Source organism: Arachis hypogaea, chromosome 20, assembly GCF_003086295.3.
Source record: "Arachis hypogaea cultivar Tifrunner chromosome 20, arahy.Tifrunner.gnm2.J5K5, whole genome shotgun sequence".
NCBI lineage: Eukaryota > Viridiplantae > Streptophyta > Magnoliopsida > Fabales > Fabaceae > Arachis > Arachis hypogaea.
In genome coordinates this window covers 110,799,415-110,809,280 of record NC_092055.1, presented here as the reverse complement: position 1 = coordinate 110,809,280, position 9,866 = coordinate 110,799,415, and the positions used below count along the sequence as shown (strand labels likewise).

Sequence of the window (9,866 nt, the reverse complement as noted above, 5' to 3'; positions counted from 1 at the left end):
TATTTTAGTAAGGGTGTGGAGATCCCCCTCTTGTATAAGATGTTATTTATGATGGTATAGTACTGTGCTTCTCGTCTCAACCTCTTCGCCTCCTTCTTATCTGTAGGGAGTGTCTCTGATTTGAGGTAGTTGATGATGGGGGTCATCCATCCTTGATCTTGACCTGATATGGCCAGTACCTTTTCTTCCTCCGAGATCGATGGGTTTTGCAATATTTTCTGGATGAGGCTTTTATTATTGCCCCCTGGTTTGGTGTTGGCTAATTTTGAAAGTGCATCAGCTCGAGCATTCTGTTCCCGAGGTATATGGTGGACCTCATATTCTCCGAGTTGTTCGAGTTGTTCCTTGGTTTTGTCCAGGTACTTTTTCATGGTAGGGTCCTTAGCTTGGTAAGTCCCTGCTATTTGTAAGGTGACTACTTGCGAGTCACTGAAGATGATAAGCTTTTGAACTCCCACTTCCTTAGCCAGTCTCAAACCAGCTAGTAATGCCTCATATTCGGCCTGGTTGTTTGAAGCAGGGAACTCGAATTTTAGGGGGAGTTCGATTTGGGTTCCCTGGTTGCTTTCGATTATCACACCTACACCACTCCCGGTTTTGTTTGAAGAGCCGTCTACAAAGAGATTCCATTTTGTAGGAGTTTGATAAATCCCAATTTTGTGGTTTATATTGTGTAGAACTTGGGGAGTTTTGTCAATATTTTTCACACTTATTCACAAGAATTGCATGATTTTGTGTTCTCTTCCTAATTTTGCTCCATGATGAAAAACATGCTTCTTTTGCCATAGAATTGATATATTTTGATCCTATTTTATTACCATTCGATGTCGAGACATATTTGTTGAGTGATTTCAGAATTTATAGGGCAAGAATGGCCTAGGAGAGAGAAAGAAAGCATGCACAAGAGGAAGGAATATGAAGATTTGACTTTTTGGAAATTTCAGCATGGACGCGCATGCGCACCTTGCGCGCACGCGTGGATGAGGACAGCTAGAAGCGGCGCGCAAAGATGGACGCACCCGCGCAGCTTAGGGAAATCCACACCGGCACGCACGCGTACATGGCGCGCGCGCGTGAATCACAAAATCAATCGGCGCGCACGCACGCATCGCGCGTACGCGCGATAAGCTGCACGTGACCTCATTAAAGAAAATCGTGCCTCGCGATTTCTGAGGCTCAACAGGCCCAAATTCAAGCTGGTTCTACATGGAAAAGACCCAAGGATGCTAGGGGGAAAGGGGGGATCATTCGTTCACACTTAGACACAACTTTTAGCTAGTTTTGGTTTTTGTTCTTCTAGGGAGAGAAACCCTTGTTCCTCTCTAGATCTAGTTTGATTTGATTTTTCCTTGTTGAATTCTGAATTAGATCTTGTTAATTACTAGTTTTGATTGTTTAATTTGAATTCCTTAGCATAATTTTGTTTAGATCTTGTGTAGTTTTATGTTCTCTTGTCAATTGTCATTTTATACCCATTCCATGAATCTTGTGAATCTTGAGTTGTTAATGTTACATTGATGATTTTCATGGTTAATTGTGTTGTTTGAGTGATTGTATGTTGATAATTGTTAGTGGGTACTTGTTAATTTCAATTTAATTGCACTTTGAATATGACTTTTAGTAATGCTTACCATGTGTTTGATGAAATGTTTCCCTTGATTATGGAGTAGTTCTCTTTACTCTTGGCCTAGGCTAAGGGAATTGGGTAAACTTAAGTCATTGGGCCTAGTGGATTTGATGATTTGGGAACCCTTAGTGGTCAATTTGATAGCCATTGACACTAGCCTACTACTAAGTCAATTAGTAGCTAGGTTGGACCTTATGAGTTGATGTTGACTAAACCATTTAACATACTTCAAGTATAGAAGTAGACTTAATGAGTTTGGTTCCTCATAATTGTCAAGATATGGTTATTAGACAAGGATAGTGACCTCAATTTCCATGTCTAGCCAAGAGTTGCTTTATTATTCATATTTGAAAACCCAAAAATCCTAATTGTCTTGTCTTAGTCATAGTTATTTGTTTAGTTTTAGAGTAGACTTATATTGGATGTTATCTTATTAGTTTGGAATTGCTCACATCTTGCTTTAGTTATTTGAATTAATTTCTTGCATCTCAAGATTACTTGCTTGTTAGGATTCTTAGTTTAATTTCTTGCTCATGATTTACAACCCCGGAATTCTAACTAATGTTGAAGCGCATGCTTGCCCATTCCTTGTGAGACGACCCGAGGTTTGAATACTTCAGTTATTTTTATAGGGGTTGAACTTGTGACAACCAATTCCTTCTAAATTTGATTTGAGGGTTGACTATCGGTTTGGACTATACTAACAACGGGATTATTTTGTAGAATTTCGAACCGGTATAAATCCCTGACTCATCAGAGTTCCCGGGGTGTCAGTGTCCTCAGCAATAAAATCGGCCAAATATTGAGACTTGATGGCCATCCGAGCTTCATATTGAAGATCGAACTCAGATAGCTCGATTGCCTATTGTAGAATCCTTCCAGCTAAGTCTGTCTTCTCTGTAGAATGCCTTTTATGGGTTGGTTAGTCCGAACCTTAATGGTGTGCGCTTGAAAGTACGGGCGAAGTTGGCGAGAAGTGAGTATAAGTGCGTAGGCGAACTTTTCTATCTTTTGATAGTTCAGTTCGGCCCCTTGTAAGGCTTTGCTGATGAAGTAGATGGGTTGTTGCCCACCTTCATCTTCTCTGACTAGTGCTGAGGCTATTGCCCGACTTCCCACTGCGAGGTATAATATGAGTGCTTCTCCTTCGGGGCCGAGTAAGAATGGGTGATTGTCCTAGGAATTTTTTGAAATCTCGGAAGGCTTGCTCGCATTCTGTGGTCCATTCAAACCTCTTTCCCTTTATTAGTATGGCGTAAAAGGGAAGAGATCTTATGGCTGATCCGACCAGAAATCTGGACAAGGCTGCCAGTCTTCCGTTGAGTTGTTTTACTTCCTTGATATAGGTCGGACTTTTCATGTTGAGTATAGCTCAGCATTTATTCGGGTTCGCCTCGATTCCTCGTTGTGTTAGCATGAAACCTAGGAATTTGTCGGCTTCTATTGCAAAGGTACACTTTGTGGGATTAAGTCGCATGCCATGCTTTCTGATGGTGTCGAACACTTTGGCGAGGTCGGACAGCAATGATTCCTCACTTTGTGTTTTTATCAACATGTCATCCACATATACCTCCATGAGTTTCCCGATATGGTCTGTGAAGACTTTATTCATTAATCTTTGGTAGGTAGCTCCTGCGTTTTTGAGTCTGAATGGCATGACGACATAATAGTAATTTGCTTTTGGGGTTAGGAATGAGGTCTTTTCTTGATCAGGTGGGTACATTAGGATTTGATTATATCCTGAATAAGCATCCATGAAGGAAAGGTACTTGTATCCGGAGGAGGCATCCACTAGAGTGTCTATGCTTGGAAGTGGATAAGGATCTTTTGGACATGCTTTATTGAGGTCAGTGTAATCAGTGCACATTTGCCATTTCCCATTTGACTTTTTCACCAATACAACGTTGGCCAACCATAGTGGGTACTTGACTTCTCTTATGAATCCTGCCTCCAGTAAAGCTTGTACATGTTCTTCCACAGCTTGGGATCTTTCTGGTCTGAGCTTTTGATGCTTCTGTTGTACTGGCCGAGATTCTGGGTATACTGCCAGCTTGTGGCACATTCGTTTGGGATCTATGCCCGGCATGTCTGCAGCCTTCCATGCAAAGAGGTCGACATTATCTCTTAGGAACTGTATCAGAGACTCATTTATGTCTCCTTTTAAAGTCGCCCCAATACTTGTCGTCTTATCTGGGATATCCCCGATTTGCACTTCCTCGATCTCGCTTTCCAGTTGTGGACGAAGTTCTTCCCGACCTCAAACTCCCCCAAGTTCGATAGTGTTGATTTCTTCTCTTTTGCCTCTAAGGTCCAGACTTTCGTTGTAATAGCGTCGCGCAGTTTTCTGGTCTCCTTTTATCATGGCTATCCCTTCTGGGGTTGGAAACTTCATGCATAGATGTGGAGTTGACACTACTGCGGCAAGCTGATTTAGCGTTGTCTGACCTTGATGAGCGGATAATTTATACGCTTTTTGGCATTGTTTTTAGTATGTTTTTAGTAGAATCTAGTTACTTTTAGGGATGTTTTCATTATTTTTTATGTTAAATTCATATTTTTGGACTTTACTATAAGTTTGTGTGTTTTTCTGTGATTTCAGGTATTTTCTGACTGAAATTGAGGGACTTGAGCAAAAATCAGATTCAGAGGTTGAAGAAGGACTGCTGATGCTGTTGGATTCTGACCTCCCTGCACTCAAAATAGATTTTCTAGAGCTACAGAACTCAAAATGGCACGCTTCCAATTGCGTTGGAAAGTAGACATCCAAGGATTTCCAGAAATATATAATAGTCCATACTTTGGTCGAGTTTAGATGACGTAAAAGGGCGTTGAACGCCAGTTCTACGCTGCTATCTGGAGTTAAACGCCAGAAACACGTCACGAACCAGAGTTGAACGCCAGAAATACGTTACAACCTGGCGTTCAACTCCAGAAAGAGCCTCTGCACGTGTAACATTCAAGCTCAGCCCAAGCACACACCAAGTGGGCTCCGGAAGTGGATTTATGCATCAATTACTTACTTCTGTAAACCCTAGTAACTAGTTTAGTATAAATAGGACTTTTTACTATTGTGTTTTCATCCTAGATTGTATTTTTGATCCTGTGATCACATTTTGGGGGCTGGCCTCTCGGCCATGCCTGAACCTTTCACTTATGTATTTTCAACGGTAGAGTTTCTACACTCCATAGATTAAGGTGTGGAGCTCTGCTGTTCCTCATGAATTAATGCAAAGTACTACTGTTTTTCTATTCAATTCAACTTATTCTGCTTCTAAGATATTCATTCGCACTTCAACCTGAATGTGATGAACGTGACAATCATCATCATTTCCCCACGAACGCATGCCTGACAACCACTTCCGTTCCACCTTAGATTGGATGATTATCTCTTGGATCTCTTAATCAGAATCTTCGTGGTATAAGCTAGATTGATGGTGGCATTCATGAGAGTCCGGAAAGTCTAAACCTTATGTGTGGTATTCCGAGTAGGGCTCTGGGATTGAATGACTGTGACGAACTTCAAACTCGCGAGTGCTGGGCGTAGTGACAGACGCAAAAGGAGGGTGAATCCTATTCCAGTATGATCGAGAACCTCAGATGATTAGCCGTGCTGTGACAGAGCATTTGGACCATTTTCACAAGAGGATAGGGTGTAGCCATTGACCACGGTGATGCCTCCAGACGATTAGCCATGCAGTGACAGCGCATCGGACCATTTTCCAGAGAGGATGAAAAGTAGCCATTGACAATGGTGATGTCCTTACATAAAGCCAGCCATAGAAAGGAGTAGGACTGATTGGATGAAGACAGCAGGAAAGTAGAAGTTAGAGGGACGAAAGCATCTCTATACCTTTATCTGAAATTCTCACCAATGATTTACATAAGTATTTCTATCTTATTTTCTGTTTATTTATTATTATTATTCGAAAACTCCATAACCATTTGATATCCGCCTAACTGAGATTTACAAGATGACCATAGCTTGCTTCATACCAACAATCTCCGTGGGATCGACCCTTACTCACGTAAGGTTTTATTACTTGGACGACCCAGTGCACTTGCTGGTTAGTTGTATCGAAGTTGTGAATGAAAAACGATTTATTAAGACGTGCGTACAGAGTTTTTGGCGCCATTTCCTGAGATCACAATTTCGTGCACCAAGTTTTTGGCGCCGTTGCCAGGGATTGTTCGAGTTTGAACAAATGACGGTTCATTTTGTTGCTCAGATTAGGTAATTTTTTTTTGTTTTATTTTCAAAAATCTTTCAAAAATTTCTCATCTGTTTTCGAAAAAAAAAAATTTCTTTTCAAAAATTTTTATTATGTTCTTAAGAATTTTTAAGAATGAATTCTAGTGTTTCATGAAGCATGTTGAAGCCTGACTGGCTGTAAAGCCATGTCTAAATTCATTTAGACTGGGGCTTCCAACCCAACATTATCAAGAGCAAGCTAGTTATTGTTGATCCACCTGCTGTTGTTCCTGATCCACTTGATTTACATGCTAAAGCTTGACTGGCTATTAAGCCATGTCTAACCCTCAGATTGGAGCTTTAGACTAAGAGTGCAAGATTCCTGGAATTCATATTAAAAATTTTGGAATTCTTATTTTTCTTTTTCACAAATAATTTTCGAAAAATACAAAAAAAAATTATAAAATCATAAAAATCAAAAATATTTTGTGTTTCTTGTTTGAGTCTTGAGTCAGATTTTAAGTTTGGTGTCAATTGCATGCTCATCTTGCATTTTTCGAAAAAAAAAATTCATGCATTCATAGTGTTCTTCATGATCTTCAAGTTGTTCTTGGTAAATCTTCTTGTTTGATCTTTGCATTTTCATGTTTTGTGTCTTTTCTTGTTTTTCATATGCATTCTTGCATTCATAGTGTCTATACATGAAAAATTTCTAAGTTTGGTGTCTTGCATGTTTTCTTTGCATATAAAAATTTTCAAAAATATGTTCTTGATGTTCATCATGATCTTCAAAGTGTTCTTGGTGTTCATCTTGACATTCATAGCATTCTTGCATGCATTCATTGTTTTGATCCATAACTTTCATGCATTAAGTCTTTTTCATGTTTTTCTCTTTCATCATTAAAAATTCAAAAAGTCAAAAAAAAATATCTTCCCCTTTTTCTCTCTCAAAATTTCGAAAATTAGATTTGACTTTTTCAAAAATTTTTAAAATCTAGTTGTTTTTTTTTATATGAGTCAAATCAAATTTTCAATTTAAAAATCTTATCTTTTTCAAAATCTCTCTCAAAAATCAAATCTTTTTCAATTTTCTTATTTATTTTCGAAAATTATAAAAATATTTTTCAAAAATCTTTTTCTTCATTCCATCTCATAATTTTCGAAAATAACATCATCAATTAATGTTTTGATTCAAAAAAAATTTCAAGTTTGTTACTTACTTGTTAAGAAAGATTCAAACTTTAAGTTCTAGAATCATATCTTGTGATTTCTTGTGAATCAAGTCATTAATTGTGATTCTAAAAATCAAATCTTTTTCAAAAAACTAATTTCAATCATATCTTTTCAAAAATATCTTTTCTAACTTCTTATCTTCTTATCTTTTTAAAAATTGATTTTCAAAATTTGTTGCAACTAACTAACTAACTTTTTGTTTGTTTCTTATCTTTTTCAAAACTGCCTAACTAACTCTCTCTCTCTAATTTTCGAAATATCTCCCTCTTTTTCAAAAATTTTTTTCAATTAACTAATTATTTTAATTTTTGATTTTATTTTTCGAAAATTACTAACTTTTTTTCAAAAACAATTTTCGAAAATCACTAACTCTTTTTCAAAAAATAATTTTCGAAAATTCTCTCTCTCTCTCTCTCATCTCTTTTTATTTATTTATTTATTTACTAACATCTCTTCCTCACTCACCAAAAATCCAAATTCTCTCTCTCTCTCTCTCTCTGAGTTCAGATTTTCTCTTATTCTTTTCTTCTACTCACATAAGGGAACCTCTATACTTGGGTAAAAAGGATCCCTATTATTATTATTTTTCTGTTCCCTCTTTTTCATATGAGCAGGAGCAAGGACAAGAACATTCTTGTTGAAGTAGATCCAGAACCTGAAATGACTCTGAAGAAGAAACTAAGAGAAGCTAAATTACAATAATCCAGCAAGCACCTGTCAGAAATTTTCGAACAGGAAGAGGAGATGGCAGCCGAAAATAATAATAATGCAAGGAGAATGCTTGGTGACTTCACTACACCTAATTCCAATTTACATGGAAGAAGCATCTCCATCCCTACCATTGGAGCAAATAATTTTGAGCTGAAACCTCAATTAGTTTCTCTGATGCAGCAGAACTGCAAGTTCCATGGACTTCCATCTGAAGATCCTTTTCAGTTCTTAACTGAATTTTTGCAGATCTGTGATACTATTAAGACTAATGGAGTAGATCCTAAAGTCTACAGGCTCATGCTTTTCCCTTTTTCTGTAAGAGACAGAGCTAGAGTGTGGTTGGACTCTCAATCCAAAGATAGCCTGAACTCTTGGGATAAGCTGGTCACGGCTTTCTTAGCCAAGTTCTTTCCTCCTCAAAAGCTTAGTAAGCTTAGAGTGGATGTTCAAACCTTCAGACAGAAAGAAGGTGAATCCCTCTATGAAGCTTGGGAGAGATACAAGCAACTGACCAAAAAGTGTCATTCTGACATGCTTTCAGAATGGACCATCCTGGATATATTCTATGATGGTCTGTCTGAATTAGCTAAAATGTCATTGGATACTTCTGCAGGTGGATCCATTCACCTAAAGAAAACGCCTACAGAAGCTCAAGAACTCATTGACATGGTTGCTAATAACCAGTTCATGTACACTTCTGAGAGGAATCCTGTGAGTAATGGGACGCCTCAGAAGAAGGGAGTTCTTGAAATTGATACTCTGAATACCATATTGGCTCAGAATAAAATATTGACTCAGCAAGTCAATATGATTTCTCAGAGTCTGAATGGAATGCAAGCTGCATCCAACAGTACTCAAGAGGCAGCTTCTGAAGAAGAAGCTTATGATCCTGAGAACCCTGCAATAGCAGAGGTGAATTACATGGGTGAACCATATGGAAACACCTATAACCCCTCATGGAGAAATCACCCAAATCTCTCATGGAAGGATCAAAAGCCTCAACAAGGCTTTAATAATGGTGGAAGAAATAGGTTTAACAATAGTAAACCTTTTCCATCATCCACTCAGCAACAGACAGAGAACTCTGAACAAAATACCTCTAATTTAGCAAACTTAGTCTCCGATCTATCTAAGGCCACTGTAAGTTTCATGAATGAAATAAGGTCCTCCATTAGAAATTTGGAGGCACAAGTGGGCCAGCTGAGTAAAAGAGTCATTGAAATCCCTCCTAGTACTCTCCCAAGCAATACAGAAGAAAATCCAAAAGGAGAGTGCAAGGCCATTGAAATGACCATCATGGCCGAACCCACAAGAGAGGAGAAGGACGTGAATCCCAAGGAGGAAGACCTCCTGGGACGTTCAGTGATCAATAAGGAGTTTCCCTCTGAGGAACCAAAGGAATCTAAGGCTCATCTAGAGACCATAGAGATTCCATTGAACCTCCTTATGCCATTCATGAGCTCTGATGAGTATTCCTCTTCAGAAGAGAATGAGGATGTTACTGAAGAGCAAGTTGCCAAGTTCCTTGGTGCAATCATGAAGCTGAATGCCAATTTATTTGGTAAAGAGACTTGGGGAGATGAACCTCCCCTGTTCACCAATGAACTAAATGCATTGGAACAACTGAGATTGCCTCAGAAGAAACAGGATCCTGGAAAGTTCCTAATACCTTGTACCATAGGCACCATGACCTTTGAGAAGGCTCTATGTGACCTTGGGTCAGGAATAAACCTCATGCCACTCTCTGTAATGGAAAAACTGGGAATTTTTGAGGTACAAGCTGCTAGAATCTCATTAGAGATGGCAGACAATTCAAGAAAAGAGGCTTATGGACAAGTAGAGGACGTACTAGTAAAGGTTGAAGGCCTTTACATCCCTGCTGATTTCATAATCCTAGATACTGGGAAGGATGAGGATGAATCCATCATCCTTGGAAGACCCTTCCTAGCCACAGCAAGAGCTATGATTGATGTTAACAGAGGTGAACTAGTCCTTCAATTGAATGAGGACTCCCTTGAGTTTAAAACTCAAGGACATCCTTCTGTAAACATGGAAAAGAGGCACAGTAAGCTTCTCTCAAAACAGAGTCAACCAGTGCCCCCACAG

The 9,866-nt window shown here is 38.7% G+C and overlaps 1 non-coding gene across 1 annotated transcript; it reads right to left on the bottom strand.

Annotated features, from left to right (window-relative positions):
• Window positions 1-8,189: 8,189 nt before the first annotated feature.
• On the bottom strand, window positions 8,190-8,293 carry LOC112787988 (small nucleolar RNA R71). The gene has a single exon (XR_003195371.1). It is a non-coding gene; the product is annotated as a small nucleolar RNA R71 (small nucleolar RNA).
• Between the last annotated feature and the right edge of the window lie 1,573 nt (window positions 8,294-9,866).